Below are 21831 nucleotides of genomic sequence, written 5' to 3' on the forward strand. Positions count from 1 at the left end.
GCAATAAATGTTTGGGACCCTTCTGTGCTTATATGGCTTTATGCTCTGAATAAAGAATATAGATGTTTTCTTATAAAATCAATGTTTCCATAATTAGTGTATTTATATGAGGCATACATTGTTCAGTAATGATTTGTGTGATAGAATGAATATTCCAGGGGTGTCCAAACTTGGCAACTTTGCTGGCTGAGGAATTGTGGGAATTGAAGTCCACAAGTCTTAAAGTCGCCAAGTTTGGACACCCTGGAATATGCAGTCTGCAATTGATTCAATTGATTCAATGTATCTTGTATCTTTCTGTTCTCCCTTAAACTTGGCTTCCTAAATCTTATGAAGCAGCTATAGATTGAACACAGTAGAGGGTTCATTCTATATTTATACATTTTGTCAGTCTGATGAGGAAACATTTTGCCTACAAGAAATTCATGTCAAATGATGAATAAACACCAAAGCTCAGGAACAAAAGACTAGGCCCACACGCACACAAGATGCTACGAAACAGCCGACCAATCTGCAAACACCCACTCCATCTATCAATCAAGATGCAACCACACAGCCAACCAACCCACTCACAGCAACACTCCCCACCTTCCCACCAGTATTTATAGAGAGACGGCAGCTCCAACCACGCTTTGCTCACAGAAGCACGAAGCCGAAAGCACCAGCCTGAAGATGATGAGTGAGACCTCGTCGAAACGTTGCCAAGATACTCTCAACCTTACATGGGAAAAGACCCAAATATGCCAAGACCTACATACCTATACCCGTGAAAACCTACGAAAACGTATCAGAAAGTTTTTTTCTTTGCTGCGGAGTCAATTAGCACACAATGGTTACTTAACACATGCTAACCCCCACCAGTATTCTTGCAGTGACATAATTCATATGACTGAAATATAGGCAACTAGACAGATTGGCAGCCAATGGCTTTCAGAATCATAAAGGCACAGCGCAAGCAAAATGATAGGAGGAGGAAATCCACTGGGAGACAAAGGTCCCTTTGATGCATGCAAGCAGGTGTTTCCAGCTATTCTCGCCATGCCTGGGGCAGGCATGATCACATTTTCCAAATGAGGCAATTGATTGCTTTGCAAAATAGGTTATCAAAGCTTTATATACCATCTTTGCACAGGCTTACAGAAAGTTCAACCTATTAGTTGCTGTAAGAATTTTGAGTCTGGAATGCAAGTGATAAACTCCTGGAGCCACTGCTAATCCATGTGATGTCTAGAATGTTGTCCCAGATATGTATCTCAACACAGCAAGGGGATGTTACTGTACACAATATTTTCTTGTATAAATAGGAATTGATCCTTATTCTAAACTTTTTTTTTATTACATTCCAGATCCCAGACAATTCTGGGCAGCTTCAGAGAGTAAAAGAATATGATAGAAAACAATACCAAATAAAGCATGGAACATACCCAGCATATTGAGGGAAATCATAAAAAGACAACATAGCTTCATGGTATCCATTCCATCTCTCTAAGGCTTTGGTCACAAGGAAGAAGGCAGGCACAGTGAGAGCTGTATGAATAACTGGGGGATTTTCTGCTTCAGTGGGCAGTTGCTGCAACAGAACAGGTGACACTACTAAATTAATGTGACATGGAACAGGCCAACACTATTACAGTCAACAGAATGGGCACACTAGGGATAGAAAGTTCCTCAAGAAACCAAGTCTTATATCATGAATGGTTTTACAGTGATAAAGATGGAACACCCAGATCAATAGATGGTCTAATAAAGATCTCATGTAGATATTAAATAGGAGGGATGAGAGCCTCAGGTCTTGAGGCATCCCACAAACATTTTAGGCTTGATGTCTCATCTCCAGTGATCCTGATTGGAACCAGCTGTAGAGAAAGGAGGATGCCTCTTAGAGAGGCAGACACCACCATAATGGATGCAATGACCTGTCACCTCCTGAGCATCCTTCACCAGCCAGTAGAAGCAAGGATCTAATAAATAGAAAGTTGGGTTGACAGTTCCAAGGATCCTGTCCACTTCCTCAGGAATCACAGAATCACATTCTTTTGAAATAAACAGGACAGACAGAATAACAAAATATCAGATTTGGAAGGCACCTTGGAGTCTTTCAATCTAACCTCCCAAACAAGCAGGAGATCCTATACCATTCTGAACAAATGGCTGTCTCTTCTTAAAAACCTTTCTAATCCCATTGCCATGTTGGCTGGGGAATTCTGGGATTGATTGGTTCCTTTGACCATCTCTGGATAAAGAGAGAATGCAAGATCGTCCAAGCTGTACTCCATGTGGCTTATTCACACCAGAAGATTGCAAAGTGCAGATAATTGGAAGGTGGGAAGGAAATTTGCCATACTTTCTCCAGTACAGAACCTTTCAAGAATACTTAATTTGCACTTCCTGTGCTAATCACTTTCAGAAGTTGCCTAGTCATTACTTTAAAGTGTAAAGTCATTACTGTCATCTTCAAAATGACAGGGCTGGAAACACTGGGTGAGTGCCTTCAATCTTTTATATAAGAAAATGAAGATGCATCTTTTTTAACCTTTAAGAATTTAAAACTAATAGCAAAAACAAGATAAGCTTGTGGATACAGAAAGCTTTAAACTGATTAAGGCTCAGAAAATGTTTGAATATTGTGTTTTGAATACAGGTAATGTTCGATTTACAATCCCAGTTAAGATCATTATTTCCATTATTAAGCAAGGTGCTGCCCAATTTTACAACCTATTTTTTCCAAGGTTGTTAAGCAAATCATTGCAGTTGTAAAGTGAATCAGGCAGCCATTAAGGAATTTCTCTCCACCCCCGCACCCCAATTGACTTTACTTGTTGGAATCTGGCTAGGTAGGTGCAAATGGTGATCACATGACTCTGGAACATAGCCTCTGTTGTAATTACATATTAGTTGCTAAATGCCCACAGTGCAAAGACCAGAGAAAAAGTCAATTTTTTCAGCGAAGTTGTAACTTCAAATAGTCACAAGAGGAATTGTTGTAAGTCAATGGCTAGCTGTATTAGGAGTCTAACATTAATTTTAAAGAATAAATGCATTTTTGTGGGAAAGAATATAGTTTTAATATTGGAGACATTACAAGATAATGGCGTTCAGAGCCAATTTTTGAGGAACAGCATTGGGATTTTGAATCAATAATGTCAACTGTGTTTATCTGGGAAACAGTCTGTTCCCAGAAGATGATGTTAGGTTAAATATATAAAAAAATCTATCTGAGAGCAACATGAACAACAATTTGAACAGGAATTTATTATTAGACATAAAAAAATTGTATGAAGCTTAAAAATTAAGAAGGAAGTAAAAATAAAAATTCTAGAGAATAATTGGAATAATTTTTATATACTGGACTTCCAAAAGAGGCTGTTTAAAGTGTTGAGGAAATTTGAAACAAGGATCAACAATAATTTGAATGGATTAAAGAATAAGATTGTTTTACATAAAAAGAAGGAACACAAAATTGGTTTATTTGATCAGGGTTAAAATGGGACCTGCTATTTCAAGCGATTCTTTTTGGATTTTCTGACACCTGGAGTGGAAAAATTGTGTTAGATTTCCTCACAGTTAAGCCTTAAGAATTTCTCTATAGTTACTTTATGTATCCTTATCTGACAGCATTTAAATTGGCTTTGTATCTAACTATCCTTTCACTTAAAATAAGGATTTTTTGTGAGCTTGTTCTCTTTAAAGGGCATGTTAAATTTCATTAGTTTGTTCATACTCGGATACAAATTACTTTCTAAATGTTAACAGTTGAGATGTAAAATGCTGACTTTATATATGTTAATTAATGTTTTTTTAAATTTGCATTTATATCCCGCCCTTCTCCGAAAACTCAGGGCGGCTTACACTATGTTAAGCAATAGTCTTCATCCATTTGTATATTATATACAAAGTCAACTTATTGCCCCCAACAATCTGGGTCCTCATTTTATCTACCTTATAAAGGATGGAAGGCTGAGTCAACCTTGGGCCTGGTGGGACTTGAACTTACAGTAATTGCAAGCAGTTGTGTTAATAACAGACTGTCTTAGCAGTCTGAGCCACCAGACGCCCTCTGTTATTGTTATGTTATTGTCTTAAGGGTCTGTTTGGACTTTTTGGATTGGAGAAGACATTAGGTACTTATGGGTTGAACAGTATTATATCTGTGAATTTAGAGGAGACAAAGAGATAGTAAAATTGTTTTTACTTTGGATGAGGGTGGGAAATTGCTTTCATGATTCTTTTTCTCTTTTTCTCCATTATTTTCTTCTTCCTTGCAGTTCTTTCTTTCTTTTCTAGTTTGTATTATATTTTACTTTTAATAAAAATATTAAAAAAGAGAGAAACTGCCTTAGGTATATGCTATATGTTATACATGTGTGTACACACACACACAAAACACAACACATACATATGTGACCTATGGCATCTGATTTTGAAACACAATATATTTTAAGCCTAGCACCCACAATTCTCTTTAGATGTAGTTACATAAATGTGAAAAGTACAATAGCATATACTATAGAATAAGAATATATGCAAAATTATAATATTTAAATGAAGTTTATAATAAAATGACACAATCCATTAACCAGCATCAGTAAGAATTACAGCAAAGTAGTCATAGTAATCCAGGCAATGTATTGAGATTAGGCAGTGAGTTTCCTTTTATTTATTTATTTCAAAGCCATTCAATAGATTCTGACTAAACTCTATACCCACCCATTTTCTTCCATGGCAAATGACTTCCTTAATCATAACGCAGCTTATTTGCTCACAACTTTGAGGATATCCAGTCTGGCTTGCTTAGTTGTTGACATCATCTTCCAGTGTTACTTACGCTGATATGTCAGCTGGGCTCGATCAGGCCAAGAAAGAGCACCATGTAACTAGGTCAACTACTGGCGATAATCCCTGTCTTGCCCCTATCAGTCCAAAGATGCCAGAGCAGAAGCTGACCAAATCTACTTCTAATTATTTAGTGACAAGGAAAATTATCTCCCCTGGGTTGATCCTTGCTTAAAGCAGCCTGTGATCATGAGGCAGCCACATATGGCACATTTTAAAAGGCCATTAAAAATAGCCAATTGTCCATTAATTTCACACCAATCCCATATTCCTGTCTCATGAGCAAAGGGGGGAGGAGAGAAAAATATCATTCTTTGGCACAATCTGGAGGAAAAAGGGAAACAGAACAAAAAATGTTTGGAAAAAATCTTTAAAAAGCATAGAAGCTTCAGACATGTCCACAGCAACCTTAGGAATACTATGGTATCAAAGCCTATCAGTCAAGGGTTGTGTTAGCCAGGACACATAACAAACACCATGGTTTCCTAGTGGAGATAACTGAAAAATTTACTCTAGTGGGAAAGGATTTCTAGCCCATATCCCAGAATTCAACATGTAAAACATTGCACAATTGTTCTATCATCTATCTATCTATCTATCTATCTATCTATCTATCTATCTATCTATCTATCTATCTATCTATCTATCTATCTATCTACCTACCTACCTACCTACCTACCACCTACCTACCTACCTACTTACCTACCTACCAGGGGTGGGTTCTACTTACCTTTACTACCGGTTCGCAACGGGCATGCACACATGCTTCTGGGCATGTGCAGAAGCTTCTGCACATGCACAGATCATTCATTATGATGTCTAGGTGGGTGGGTGGAGCCTCCTGCCGCTTTTACTACCGGTTTGGAAGAACCGGTCAGAACCGGGAGCAACCCACCACCATCTATCTATCTATCTATCTATCTATCTATCTATCTATCTATCTATCTATCTATCTATCTATCTATCTATCTATCTATCTATCTATCTATCTATCTATCTATCTATCTAATCTACCATATTAAATGCCCCTCTGTGCACAGCTAGAATTCTCCTGGTATAGGCACGATTTATAAGCTCTCTACACTGCTCAAAAGTTCCATTTAGAACTTCTACACAGACCTGGAAAAAAGGAAAGGCTACATCACTCATAGCCACTGCATTGTAGCCTCGTAACTTTTTGGGAAGGATCCTGAGACAAGGCTTCAAGATTCAGATTATTAGGATGAGAAGTGACAAACAGCCATGGAGAAGGATCAACACAGATAAGATCATCTGCTACAAATGACATGGATACCAGCAACATGGGCTCATAGTATCAGGGGATGGAGTTGGAAAGCAAAATAATAGTGTGGCCCAGTCACTGTTTTGCACATTGCACATCCTTGTCTGATCACTCATAACAATAGAGTTCTCTGGAGCAGGAAAATAACTTTAGCTCATCCTATGATGAGTTTAAAGAGCCTATATTATTGAAATGAAAAATATACATTATGGGTTCAACACCGTTCTTTTCTAACAGACTTGTTATACCATTAAAAGGCACACTTAAGTCATGCCCTAAAGCAATGCTTGTTGTCAATATGATGAATGAGGGAATAGATTCTTCTTAGCAACATTGATTCATGTCAAGGAAAGGTGAGATGAAGAGTTGATATTATAAGAAAAACATGAAATTTTAACCACATTTGCATGGCTATTAGTTTATTTTATTTCAAACATTTATATAGCCACTTATCTTGTATCAAATGCTGGGTGGCTCACAACCAAGAAATAAAATAATGTTTATTTATGACAAAAATATTAAAACCAAAAAATTTAAACCCAAGTACCTAGCACCATATTTAAACTTCTGTGCAGTCCACAAGAACATCTCAAAACTTCACCCTGTCCCACCACTTGGGGTAAAAGCTTTTCAGAAGTTCAAAAGGATGAGGGCCAGCGTCGCGGGCGAGACGGTCGCAAACCCCAGTCTCTCCGGGTATACACCGAAATCCTCCCCCAATATGGGGGTCCATCCATTCTTAGGATTGGACCATAGCTGCCTCGAAGGGGCAGCGAAGAATGGGGGAGCTGCCAGAGCGAACGGGGAGATTGCAAACTCCTCGCAGATCCTTTCCCCCGATCCAGCGGGGAGGAATGCAGCCGACATCAGCTGCAACAAAGCCGCGGTGGCTACAAGTTTGGGCAGGAGGATTAAACACCAAGGCAACAGGATTGTTGAAGTTGGGTGAGTCACTATCTCACAAAGAAACTTCATTTTAAATTTGGCACAAGCCTCGGGGAAAAACACTTAAGACTGGCGACTAAATTGTATGAGAAGTGAAAGTGGAAGGAATCAATTTAAAGAATACACATTCTGGAAAATAAATGAATTTGGACAGGGCTTGGATTGGAAGTCAAGAGCCCTAATTAAATAAGAAAATAAAATAAATCTTTTAATTAAGCATTGGTTTTGAGATCCCTGGAAGTTTTAATGGACTAAAAGGAATAAGAGAAGAGAGTTAAAAAGAATATTGTACTGACTTTAATGGAACATCTCAAATCCCTCTATCCTCTAATTTTTGGAAACTTAAAGAAACTATCAAAAGGAGATAAAATTTTAGATAAAGACAAATAAGCTGAGACAAAGGGAAGGCGTGGCTTACTTTTATAGAAATAAAATGGACACGGTGCCAATTGAGATTGCAATTTAAAAGAAGATGATTAAAGACAGAAGAAAAATGAAAGAAAGAAAAATTTATCCGGGTTTAAAATATCTATAATGTGATTTTATGATACAGTTAAGGAAAAAATGTTGGAAAATTGACCTCTACAAACTAAAACTTCTAAGAACAAAGAAATTTAAGCTGTCACCAAAATGGCTACTTATTACTTGTGACTTGCAATTGTATCAAAGAGTGACATCTAGAGGCAGAGGAAGATTGTAAGAGTCGAATAGCTTTGTAATGACTATTCCCATGAGGATTGGTGTCGGTGTGATTATGCAACAGTTTTAAAAAAAGGTCCTTGGATGGCTGCCTTTGGACTATAGAACTAAGTGAAAAATTTGTTATTTTAGCAAATTATGAGGGATGAATATGGAACAAAAGGAAACATCTTAAATAAGAAGAAACCTAATTGCATTTTAAAATATCCAATTTATTATTTGTGATTTGTAGTTGTATTAAAGAATAATTTCCAGAGGCAGAGGAAGAATGTAAGAATGGAATGGTGGACTATTCCCATGAAGATGGCTCTGTTGATATAATTACACAACATATTTAGAAAGGATTTAATAGCTGGTCTCAGAATTATGTTAAGAATTTAAGTAGATGTTTTGGGGAATGGAGGGAAAGATTGTAGAATAAATTGGGATAAGAGGGAAATGAGTGTTAATATGCAGAGGAAAAAGTTACTTTTTTTGCTTTTAAGAATAAGGTAATAAAAGTGATTGGTGATAAAAACTTCTAAGAAAACAGTTAAACACAATGGAGGAATAATTGGGGGAAACAAGTAGTAATTAACCTTTTAAAATGTAATTTTTTTTGTTTTGCATCAAAATTGATTAGATGGATTTTTTTAAAAAAAATATGTTATTTATAAGCAGAGGAAGATGATAAGAGAGAATGGTCTTTGTGAGTTCAGGACTATCCCTAAGTAAGAAAGAAATTGTTTATGTGATCGCTGGGCAGTTTTAAGAAAGAGTTGTTAAATGGTTTGACCTCTGATTAAGTAATATAGATATAGGGTTCAGATTTGTGAAATCTAAGAAATTAATAGATGTTTTGGGGAGTTAAATATGGGAACTAGACTTCATTTAAATATCTTTCAGAATGGGATGGAATTGATTTTTCTTTTTAATTACATATGTGCAAATAATAATTAAATTTAAGAAGGAGAAGAAAATATATTGTATTAGACCACAATGGGGTGTGAAAATTAATATGCTCAAGGATGTACCTGACCAATAATCTGTTCACAATGATTTTTTTTATGTTTATAAAAAATAAAAAAAATTCAAAAAAAAAAGAAGTTTAAAAGGATGTCAACCTGCCAAACCTCAGAAAGAAGGATATTCCAAATGGATATAAGATGGCAACATTTAAAGAACTGGGAGCCTACCCACCTTATCCGTTATGATAGGATGGCCAGATGCCCTTAGAAAGAGGCAGTCCCACAAATAAGTTATTTTTTGTTATAAGACTTTAAAAGTAATAACTAGCACCTTCAATTGCACTGAAAAGGACTTGGGAGAAAGGACTTTTGTGCAGGTACCCCAAAAGAGGTGTAACATGAGGCAACAATCATTGCATGTAGTGCCACATTCTGGACCAATTGTAACTGCTAGCTGGTCTTCAAGGGCATCCCCATGTACAATGCATGTTGAATTTCCACATAAGCTTCAAGAGTTCTGGAGAAACTCTAAAAAGGCAATATACCATTTGGAGAGGCAATCTATCCTATCACCCCATTTCCCTGTAGGATCAGGATCCTTGCCTGAGATAGAAAGGGAACTAATCACGGCTTTATTCAGATTACTCCTTAGGCCTGCCATTTACACTATATTAGCATTGAAATTAATGGCTTACTTGGCTTAATGGAAATGGAAGGCTGTACTGTCAGGAGGTGGTCCATTCTTCCCCACACTGATCCTGCTTTATGGGCTGCTTTAGAGTGGAGCTATGCCACATCAAAGTCTTACTTCCTTAATTCCTTTTGAGAATTACCATTTCATGAGCCAAAGATAAAGCTTCCCACAGGGAAGTAAATTAAGCTTCCCTCAGAGGAGCAGGCCACATGCAGTTCTGGCTTTCGACATCTCCCCTGTGACAATACTTGGTTGCCTTCTTTCAGAGGAGTTTCTGACTAAATACTATATGAGATTCAAGAACACCTATTACTTTCCACAACTTATGAGGACATTTCATTTCTTCAGATTCCTGGTTTTTCTCCCTAAAGTTTAATCTCATTCCTGGAGATTGGATGAGAACCCGAGTCCTGATATCCCACAAAATGGTTTCCATTATCTACTCTCTGGAATCACTTTCCTTCCAGTTGAGAGAATCGGACTGGGATGCTTTTCTTTTTGCTGTGTATCCTTAATTTTGCCTTCCTTCCCAAACATGTAAATAAACTCATTGCCATTAAATAATTAAGCAAATGCCTAACAAAATTCACAGCTGTGGCTCAGAAGCATTAATACCACAAATTCAGTTTTCCTCTGAGCGTAGCTGTTCATCGCATCATAGGCTACTTCCATCAGTAGGTTACCTGGATATAATTATAAATTAACTTGACAGAATTGGATTCCGACCCCCAGACTTCTGGATAAAGCAGCTGCACATCTGGAAGGAAGGTCAAGAGATAACTTTCATCCTCTTTTCATCTACTAGTCTGCTGCAGCCTGAGGCTGGCAAAATAACTTCCCTCCCTGGAAATGATAAATATATTAGAGGCATAAAAATCAAGCTTTTTATTCAATCAGACTTCACATAAGCTAATAAAAGTGATGATTGCGATTTTGATTTTATCAGGAGGCTTATGGGACATTATTAGCATTTTCTTAAATAAGCATCCTGGAAAGAAGTTAGATATGTCTTTGTTATATTTTCATCCCAATTCCAATATAAAGACATTTCTTCATAGAACATCTTTGTATTCTCTCTCCTCTCCCCATTACCACTCCATGCAATCATTTTCTTGATGCATGGAAAAGCAGGACGCTATCTGATGATTCAGGAGAAGAGGTCATGCTCTTCTCTGAAGGATCACTAATCAGATGGCTGGAGTTTGTAACCTAACCTTCACTGTGTACTTAGAAGAGATGGAAGGGCACTGCATGCAGAGGTCATTCCCTTAGACCCACAGTTCTTCATGGTATCATTCAGCCATTGTTGAAATGATATAACGCTTATTGTCATTATTGTTATTTTAGCCCCAATGCTGGTGAGATGATTCTGGGAAAAGCTATAATTTGCTAGTGAGAAAATACCCTCACTCTCTTTTAAATGCACCCAAAGCCTTTTTTTAACTAGTAATTTTCATTATTTTGAAGCATCATCCAGTTATTGTCATGCTAAAATAAAGCTTGTCAACATAATTATAACAATGGTTAGATGATTATATAGGATGCTATAAATCATATGTGAGAAAGTGGCCATAGTATTTCATCACTACATCAAAAGAATTTGTTTCTACCTACAACAACAATACTAATACTAAGAATGCTAATGCTAATAATGCTAATACTAATGCTGCTGCTGCTGCTGCTACTACTACTACTATGATTCTGAAATCTCACATATACCTATATTGGGTTCACCCTAAATCCAAGCTAACAAAATAAAATTGGCCTGTTAACAAACCCCCAAAGCCAAACAAAACCCCACATCCCATGATGGTCTGCCTTGCATAAATCATTAGGACAAGGACTTGTATTGAGTTACAAAAAACCCAAATTTGGTAGTCTAGTCTAGTAATTTGTGCAAAACCACTTCCAGTGCCGAAAGACCTCGTTGCAACAAAAGCCGACATGCTGATCCAATTCTCATGATTTAAATTGAGTAATTCCAGACTCCCAGTTTTCTTCACTCTTCTTATAACTGTTCAAAATAAAGCTGCTTGTTATAGCTCTTTACTGAACAAGTACGTGATTGAATTTAATGGCTGTACGGAATTAATGGAGTGAACAAGGGAGGAAAAAATCCTCCAAACACATCCAATTGTCTCTGAATGCCTTAACAACTGTGTGACATACGGAAATCAAAGAGGATTAGAAAGTGAGCTGTGCGACATACTGAAATCCACAGAATTAGAAAGTGAATTGTATATGTGCATGCTGAGGTGCATTTTTTTTGTCTGCAATGCAAGCAGTCAGTGCTGCTTTATTTCACATTAATCCCTCCAGAAATTCTCGCTGGTTCCTGAGACCCAATTTTACCTTTCATTACATATAGAGGCCAATTATAATTTGCCAACTCCAATACCACCCACTCTCTACTGTATCAGGTGGAATAGAATCTCACTTCCATACCAACAATAAATAGTCTCCTCCCCATCTCTCAGAGGAGCAGTTTGGGTTAAGGGTTGCAGAAGAGATATGTAGTGCTTATAAGTTTGATGTCTAAGGGTAGATCCTTGGATTACTCACTGCTCCTTGAATGCAGAAAAGATAATGTCATCTTGTTCTCTTTCCTAGCTCATCCCAAATGTACTTCAATCCTATTTTTTTACAATTTCAGTTCTATTCTGAGCCATTTTAGACTTTTCAGAGCAGATTATCTCCAATCCTTTATTGCGTTCTGAAAGCAACACCAGCTCTGGCTTTGAGGAGCCGTGGTGGTGCAGTGGTTAGAATACAGTATTGCAGGCTAATTCTGCCAACTGCCAGCAGTTTGATCCTGACTGGCTCGAGGTTGACTCATCTTTTCATCCTTCTGAGGTCAGTAAAACGATGACCCAGATTGCTGGGGGCAATACACTGCCTTTGTAAAGCACTTAGAGAGGGCTGTAAAGCACAGTGAAGCAGTATATCTGTCTAAGTGCTATATACCAAACAAACCATCAACTCTAGAGATTCATGCCCCATTCATGTCTCCCAGTGAGGACCTTTTCATTAGCAGACAATATACAGTATATAGCTCAGAGTTGACCTGAGGAGTCCTTGGTGCTTCCTGTGTTTGGTTGTTTGTAAATGTGTATTTCATTACCCCTATCATCAGTGCTAGTGAGTGTAGGGTTTGCTTCCTATTCATATGCAATGGTTTGCCCTTTCAGTGTTGGCAGGGCTATGATTTTCTTCTTTATTTTGTATTTTCCGTCAAGCGTGTATTTTATGACAGATACAAGTGTAAACTTAATTATAAATACATGAAAAGGATACAAATAAAAGAAAACATTAGGACAGGGACGATAGGCACACTGGGGCTCTTATGCACGCCCCTTACAGACCTATTAGGAATGCGGTGAGGTCCCCAATCCTGGGATTTTCTTGGCAAAGTTTTTTCAGAAATAGTTTGCCACTGCCTCCTTCCTATGTCTAAGAGAAAGTGACTGGCCCAAAATCACCCAGTAGACAGTCTAAGGTTAAAGTTTTGGGGGTTTGGGGAAGAAACCACAGAGTCAGGTAGTGCATTCTAGGCATTGACCACTCTGTTACTTAAGTCGTATTTTCTGCAGTCTAGTTTCGATCAGTTTACAATGAGTTTGTATCTATTGTGTGCTCTTGTATTGATTTGGTTGAAGCTAAAGTAATCACTGACAGGTAGGACATTGTTGCAGATAATTTTATGTACTACACTTAGGTCAGACTGAAGATGGCAAAGTTCTAAGTTGTCTAAGCCCAAAATTTCAAGTCTGGTGGCATAACGTACTTTGTTGTGATCAGAGGAATGGAGGATTCTTCTTGTGAAATATTTCTGGACTTGTTTGATTGTATTAATGCCCGATGCGCAGTGCAGGTTCCAGACAGATGTATTCCTTTATTTATTTTTTCTTCTGTTCAATTGTGCCCAATTCTTGAAGACTGCCTGGACAAGTTCATACAGTTTTCTTGGCAAAAAATTTTCAGAAATAGTTTGCCACTGCCTCCTTCCTATGTCTAAGAGAAAATAACTGGCCCAAAACCATCCAATTGGCTGTGTGCCTAAAATGGGACTAGAACTCATGGTCTTCTTGTTTTGACCTGATAATTTAACCATCACACCAAACTGGCTTTCCAGTTCCTTGATCAGTATATTGTTTTCTGCTTATCTGTTTGATTGTTTGTTTGCTTGCTTAAGTGTCTCATTTATAGTTCCTTAGTTAGGTTACTGTTTTCTGCTTGATGCTTTGCCTGCTGTTAATCCCTGCTTATCTGGGTGTTGGCTGCTGGAGAATGTTCTCGTCTTTTTGTTTCCTTCTTTTTTTTTGTCTCTTTTGAATGATGTACAGATGTGATTTACCTTTATAGGTCCATTGATGGCTATTGATTTGTCTAAGTGTCAGGCTTCTAAGGATTACCTAGGATTTTGGGATCTAACGTGGTCTAGGATGCTCACAGTTTTCCAGTTGAAACTATGGTTGAGTCTGTCCATGTACTGAGAAATGAAAGAGTTTCTATTGTGTGGTTTGTTGGCTAATTAGTGTTCATGGTTGTGTTCTGCTAGTCTGCTGCCTACCTGTTCTACATAATGGCTGTAACAGTCCTTAAACTGTTTTGTTGTAGAAAAAAAAATATATAGGAGTTATCTACAATTCTGGAGTTGAAGTCTATGTGTCTTCAATTTCTTTGCTTGTTTGTTTATTTATTTATTTTATAGACTACCTAACTTCGTCATAACTCTGGGTGGGATACAGTACTATATACATTTAAAACAATAACATACAAACAGCATGTACCAAAAATTTCCAAGGAATGATTGGTTTATTTATTATCATGTTAAACGGATCATTACACACTCTAGCCAAGACCTGGAAGAAAAGCCAGCTTTTAAGGCTTATTTAAAGAAGATCAAAGTGAATTAATCTTTAGAAGGGTATAATTCTAAAGAACATAAATAGATAAGGTCTGGGTCCCATAAGATAACATGATTTAAATAAAAGATGTAATTGTTGGCATGCAAATTATTAAAGAAATCTCAGGAGAATTAAAACAATAACTCACAGCTATTTCAAAGAAATCTGAACATTTGTAATAACTATAGTTGCTGGCATAGTTGCCAGCAACTATGGCCAATTATTTGTTTGCTGACAATATTCAAGCTGCTAACTATTATATTAGCAATTGCAATTGCAAGTGGATAACACACTCAAAGACTTATTATAGACACCTAAGTAAAATGATAACTGCCAAAATTTTGTCTAAAAAGTTGTTTTATTTTCTTCCATATTGTTAAAATATTGATATGTTTGGCATTCAGTAAATTCTAGAATTTTGTTAAAGAAACTAGGGAAAAAATTGAAAACAATCTTGATGTTAAATGGCAAAGAAATCCAAAATGTAATCATCAGAAGAGGAATTTTTCAAAGGGATCTTTAGATATTGTGACATGTGCATATCTACAAAGTGATACAGAATAGTGCAAGCCATGGTATCCTCTGTAACTCTCTATGAAAGTGAAAGTTGGACTTTAAAGAAGCACGATAAAAGGAATATTTACTTTTTTTAAAATGTTGATGTTAGAGAAGATTTATGGATAGCCAAGAATACAAACAAAATAACAATTCAAAATACATTGAATTTTTATACAGTTGAATACAGAATTTTTACTCTAGACACAAATTAATCATTTTGGACACTTTAGGTGAAGGCTTATCTCTCTTCCATAATGCTGGGAAAGCCAGAAGGAAAGAGAAAAACAGGATGACCAGTAGCAGTTAAAGTGACAATATTAGAAGATTTGAAGGTCAGGTTGGGGACACATCATCTTGGAGAAAATCTGTCAGGATGGTTGTTATGGGTTAATATGGGATTGATGGCACATAATTAATCATAATCAATAGGGCATCACAATTATGATGTACTGAAGTATTTTTGGAACAAACTTCAATAATCTGGTGTTAGCTTGCTAATTACATTAGTTGCATGCAGTAGCAGAATAGTTACCTTAGAAAACCTTTGCTTTAAATGCTATTTTATTTATAGAGCCAACCTTAGGTCCTGATTCAACAACTTATTTGCAGAGTCCTGGATGTGAGCTATGGAAAAGCACTTAAAATGAGCTGCTCTTTAAGACTCAAGAGAAGAAATCAACTTACTGTAGCTGGTCTGGTAGCTGCCCTCCACCTCCAATTCTAATTCCTTTTATGCAGTGGTGGGATTCAAATAATTTAACAACCGGTTCTCTGCCCTAATGATTTCTTCCAACAACCAGTTCACCAAACTGCTCAGAAAGTTAACAACCGGTTCTCCCGAAGTGGTGCGAACTGGCTGAATCCCACCACTGCTTTTATGCTAGAATCTGTAGCTCTGTCTGCATATGTGTACAGTTGCTTTGTAGCCCCAGGAGATTGGCAGGGTCTCTGTGATTTTGGGCAGCTTGAGCAACTGATGCTCAACATTGTGATATTTCTAATTATCTAACTCGATTCCTTCTGGATTAATATTTTAAGACAGAGCATGGAGTTTTCTCATTTCAGTTTGCTCCCTACTCCTCAATCAAGTATAATTTTCAAGGTGTTCTTTCAGTTCCTCAGGAGAGGAACCGAAGAGAGGTCTTTACACTTTTCCATGAACAACTCTGTTTTTTTGTGACTTTTCTTGTCAACGTCACCCTAAAGAAAAGTGCACGTTTGGCAGCTTTCACAGAAATTTCCTGTCTCTTAGAAATCACACAGACACCCCCCTCCCCAATTGGATGCTGAAAGCTGAAACAATTGGTAGCCCAGATATTAACAGAACATGCTAAGATCCTCCTGAAATTACAATATGGGTATTACTCCCTTAGCAACCACAATTTGAATCAGAAACTCAGTTGTTAAGTGCAGTGATTGTTAAGTGAGACCACAACTGTGCTTGCAGTCTTACTTCAGTGTTCCTTTGCTTTAGGCCCCTGGGGAAGGGCCTTCTCTGTGGGGGCTCCTACCCTCTGGAATGAACTTCCCCCAGGACTTCGACAACTTCCTGACCTTCGGACCTTCCGCCGCGAGCTGAAGACGTACCTATTTTTCCATGCAGGACTGGTATAGAATTCTTAGAATTTTTATTTTTGGGTTTTTAAATTTTAAATGGGTTTTATCGTTTTAATTGTATTTTAAAATTGGGGCCAATTTGAATAAGTTTTTTAATTATTGTTTTACTTGTATTGTGTTCATTCATTGTTGTTTTTATCTGGCTGTGAACCGCCCAGAGTCCTTCGGGAGAAGGGCGGTATAAAAATTAAATAATAATAATAATAATAATAATAATAATAATAATAATAATAATAATAATAATAATAATAATAATAATAATAATAATAATTATTATTACAGATCTGTGAATATCATAAACGTGAGGATTTGTCACGAAATTACTTTTTCATTGCTGTGGAAACTGTAAATGCTCAGTGAATGAGGCAGTCGCCAAGTGATGACTACCGATGCTCTTCATTGTCCTGCTACTACATCATACTGGCCATTAGCCAGGACAAAAGCATCTTTTCTATTCTGTACCTAGCATGCTGCCACTTCTCAGTGCTCCTGAAAATATGAATCCAGCTCAAAAATCAGTTCTGGCATGACCTTTGACCTAATGTGGAAAAGAAACACACTACAAGAGTTCAGATTTGTGTGCAAACAGTGCTTATGTTGGGATAGCTTTAATCGTCAATACAAAAGTAATATTTGCTTGAAATTGAAACAAGCATCCTTTTTATAAATAAGCAAATAAGATACTACCTTAATGAATAAAGGCAGAATTCCGACTGGATCTGGGTGTTAACAGAACTTGCCATATAGACCAGGGGTCTCCAACCTTGGTAACTTTAGGCCTGGCGGACTTCAACTCCCAGAATCCCCCAGCCAGCAAAGCTGGCTGGGGAATTCTGGGAGTTGAAGTCCGCCAGGCTTATAAGTTGCCAAGGTTGGAGACCCCTGATATAAACTGTAGAAGGTGTTGTGTCTGCACCCCCCGAGCCAGGCCCCCTGCCAGAAATTGACTTGGAAAGTGAGGGGGAAGGGCCATCAGGACTTACCTTGGGAGTACCGGCTTCCCTGGCTCAGCTGCAGGAGCCAGAGGCAGGCCAGGTGGAGGAGATAACGAGGCCTCCGTCCCCTGACTCTTTCCCCCCAGGCCACGCCTCCAGACCCAGCTGATGGCAATCAGGCCTGGCTGGACCCTAGGTTTCGTAGGCAGGAGAGGCGGGAACAACAGACGCAGGGGTGGAGCAGGCTTAGGAAGTGCTGAGTCACGGAGTCACAGGATATAAAACCAGTCAGGACTGCTATGTCTCTTTGTAGCAGGCAAATCAACTGCTTAACTAGAGCTGAAGTACTGTTTATTCCTGGGTGACTCATCGGCATCAAGGGAGATAACAGAGTCACTTGGCAGATGCTCGCTATTTTGCTGCCTGAGCTGATAGTGCCGGCTAATTAAGCCATTGCTTGGACGGAGGCGAGGGGGACAGAACAGAAGGACTTTCTGGAATCCATTCTAGGTTGTGCTGCATTTCCATTGGATCAGGCTTCACAATGTTTTTAAGCACACATGTCATCAACTGGTGTTTCCAGAAGGCTCTTTTTATTATGCAATGGTTCTGCATTATGAAATAGATGATGTTGCTGTCTATTTGTAAACCCCCTATATGTCTATGGAGATTTTCAATCATCTGGGTCATGGTTATACCAAAAGGTGCTTTTTTCAAGAGGCAACTGGACTTTCTGGTTTTTCTTTGAAGACGTTTCACTTCTCATCCAAACAGCTTCTTTATCTTCTTGGATGAGAAGCGAAATGTCTTCAAAGAAAAACCAGAAAGTCCAGTTGCCTCTTGAAAAAAGCACCTTTGGGTAAACCTCCTATATTTTCCCTCTCACTGTTGCTGCTTTTTTGTGTGTCCTACCTATTTAAGGCACCAAGCCAGAAACCAGGGGATGGTAAGTTCCAATCTCTGCCTTAAACACAATGCCAGTTGGGTGACCTTAAGACTAGTCACTCGCAGCGCCTAGGAAGCAGAACTGTAGAGCTACTTTTGATACCCACAAGAAATCTGTTAAGGGCAGTTGCCAGGAATTAAAAATCGACTTGAAGGTACAACTTCCCTTTTTACTTTGAGGGCGAGGGGGAATTAAAAATTCATTAATGGAAGGTTCAGAGACACTGGCAGTCCTCACTATGGAATTCTTCGGTGAAAGTCTTTGGTGCAAATTTTACTTTGCAAGTGGGGAAACATACATTTATGTTGCGTAGGCTTCACAGTATTTTATTTTATAGTGTGTGGTTAGGTTTCATCATGCTTTAAGAAGCTATTGCCACTTAGGGCTTCTCAGAATGTGCTTTTCTCCCTGCAGAAAAGAAGTGTGAACAAATTATGCCATATGAATAGATTTCATGCTTTTAACATATTATTTCTAGGAGGCATTTCTACCTAGCTAAATGTGATAAAGCTGTGTCTCTGTTAATAGAAAGTTGCAAAAGATCAGCAATAAGAGAAAGATTAACAAATATTTGATTCTTTTGTATTATGTTATAATATAGCTTGAGAGATTTCTGCCTGAATGAACTCTTCATGTACTAGATGTTGGCTCATTATAGTTGGGTTGATATTCATTGACACATCTATTATACTGATCCGGTAGGGAAAAAAGTCCCAAATATACGTGACCACAGCCCTGCCTGAGCTGTTGGAGGTACTTGCTGCTGTGGCGGTTGAGTCCCCAGACTTATTGTCATGGGGATTTCAACCTGCCATCAGCTGGCTCGTCATCGGCAGCTCGGGAGTTCTTAGCTTCCATGACGGCCTTGGACCTGATTCGAGTAAAATGATGGCCCCTCGCACACGCGGGAGGCACACTGGATCTGCTTTATATCTCTGGACAGTGGTTAAATGATCTGGTATTAGATGATTTAGTAACGGAACCAATGTCATGGTCGGATCATTTCCTCCTTCGCCTAGACTTCCGAACCGCCATTCACCACCGCAGGGAGGCGGAACCTATCGGTGGTTCCGTCCCAGGCGCCTGATGGACCCTGAGAGGTTCCTGACGGAGCTTGGGCCATTCCCTGAGGATCTGGCCCAGCACGACTGAGGAACTGGTCGTGGCCTGGGAACAGGCGCGGCGGGGCCTTGGACCGTGTCGCGCCTGCGGCCTCTGACCCGGCGTAGATCTCGCCGGCCCGTGGTTCTCCGAGGGGCTGAGGGAGATGAAGCGCCGGAGAAGATGCCTGGAGAGCACCTGGAGGTCCAGTCGCTCCGAACTGATCGACACTAGTTGGGTCCTATTCTAGGACCTACCTAGTGGCAATGAGAAGCGAGGCGTTCCTACGCTTCCACCCTCATTGCGTCGGCAGATAACCGCCCGGCCGCCCTGTTTCGGGTCACCCGCTCTCTCCTACATCAGGAGGTGCGGGATGACCCTTTGCAGGGACGAGCCGAGGAGTTTAGCGGTTATCTATACGATAAAATCGCTCAGCTGAGGGACGGTCTGGATCGAATTTGGGATGGTCCAAGCGAGGGAGAGGAGGGACGTCTTGTTGAGTCCATTTGGGATGTGTTCGACCCTGTGGCTCCGGGGCGTGGACAGGTTGTTGGGGAGGCTTCACGGCACGACATGTTTACTGGACCCGTGCCCTTCCTGGCTGGTACTGGCCACTCAGGAGGTGACACGAGGCTGGCTTCAGAGGATTATCAACGCTTCTTTGTTGGAAGGGGTTTTCCCTGCCGCCTTGAAAGAGGCGGTGGTGAGACCCCTCCTTAAGAAGCCTTCCCTGGACCCAGCTGTTTTGGGTAATTATCGTCCAGTCTCCAACCTTCGCTTTGTTGCGAAGGTTGTAGAGAGTGCCGTGGCGCGACAGCTACCTCAATACCTGGATGAAGACGTCTATCTAGACCCGTTCCAGTCCGGCTTCCGACCCGGATACAGCACGGAGACAGCTTTGGTCGCATTGGTGGATGATCTCTGGAGGGCTCGGGACAGGGTTATTCCTCTGCCCTGGTCCTATTAGACCTCTCAGCGGCGTTCGATACCATCGACCATGGTATCTTGCTGCGCCGGTTGGGGGGATTGGGAGTGGGAGGCACCGTATATCGGTGGTTCTCCTCCTATCTCTCTGACCGGTCGCAGACGGTGTTGACAGGGGGGCAGAGGTCGACCGCGAGGGGCCTCACTTGTGGGGTCCCTCAGGGGTCGATTCTCTCGCCCCTTCTGTTCAACATCTACATGAAACCGTTGGGTGAGATCATCAGTGGTTTCGGGGTGAGATACCAGCAGTACGCTGATGACACTCAGCTGTACTTTTCCACCCCGACCACCCCAATGAAGTTGTTGAAGTGCTGTCCCGTGTTTGGAAGCCGTCGGGTCTGGATGGGGAGAAAACAGGCTCAAGCTTAATCCCTCCAAGACGGAGTGGCTGTGGATGCCGGCACCCCGATTCAGTCAGCTGCAGCCGCGGCTGGCTGTTGGTGGCAAGTTATTGGCCCCAAAGGATAGGGTGCGCAACTTAGGTGTCCTCCTGGACGATCGGCTGTCGTTTGAAGATCATTTGACGGCCGTCTCCAGGGGGGCCTTCCACCAGGTTCGCCTGGTTCGGCAGTTGCGCCCCTTCCTTGATCGGGATGCCTTATGCACGGTCACTCATGCGCTCGTTACCTCTCGCTTGGATTACTGTAATGCTCTCTACATGGGGCTCCCCTTGAAGTGCGCTCGGAGGCTTCAGTTAGTCCAGAATGCAGCTGCGCGGGTTATAGAGGGAGCTACACGTAGCTCCCATGTAACACCGATCCTGCGCAGGCTGCACTGGCTGCCTGTGGCTTTCCGAGTGCACTTTAAGGTGTTGGTTATGACCTTTAAAGCGCTCCATGGCTTAGGACCTGGGTACTTACGGGACCGCCTGCTGCTACCACATGCCTCCCACCGACCCGTACGCTCCCATAGAGAGGGACTTCTCAGGGTGCCGTCCGCCAAACAATGCCGGCTGGCGGCCCCAGGAAGGGCCTTCTCTGTGGGGGCTCCTACCTCTGGAATGAGCTTCCCCGGGTTTACGTCAAATACCTGACCTCCGGACATTTCGTCGCGAACTAAAAACACATCTTTTTATCCGCGCGGGGCTGGCTTAAATTAGTTTTAAGGGAAATTTTATTAATTTTAAATGGGGTTTTTAGTATGGAAAATTTTAATTTCAGGCTAATTTAATAAGTTTTTTAAATGGTATTTTAATTTGTATATTGTGTTGTTTTACTTGTATTGTGTTCATTCATTGTTGTTTTATCTGGCTGTGAACCGCCCTGAGTCCTTCGGGAGAAGGGCGGTATAAAAATTAAATAAAATAAAAATAAAAATAAATAGCTTTAATCGTCAATACAAAAGTAATATTTGCTTGAAATTGAAACAAGCATCCTTTTTATA

General features: G+C 39.9%; 1 long non-coding RNA gene across 3 annotated transcripts in view; it reads left to right on the forward strand.

Moving 5' to 3' along the window:
* Positions 1-21831, forward strand: part of LOC131194739 (uncharacterized) — a 48421-nt gene that overhangs the window by 13918 nt on the left and 12672 nt on the right. For 2 of the 3 annotated variants that reach the window (XR_009154289.1, XR_009154288.1), the window contains one exon: positions 1347-2481. This is a non-coding gene — a long non-coding RNA (uncharacterized LOC131194739). Of the gene's footprint in view, positions 1-1346; positions 2482-16339; positions 16474-21831 lie in introns of all 3 variants that reach the window. The other variant, XR_009154290.1, reaches the window with a different exon arrangement.

The sequence above is a fragment of the Ahaetulla prasina genome, chromosome 3 (assembly GCF_028640845.1).
Source record: "Ahaetulla prasina isolate Xishuangbanna chromosome 3, ASM2864084v1, whole genome shotgun sequence".
Taxonomy (NCBI): Eukaryota; Metazoa; Chordata; class Lepidosauria; order Squamata; family Colubridae; genus Ahaetulla; species Ahaetulla prasina.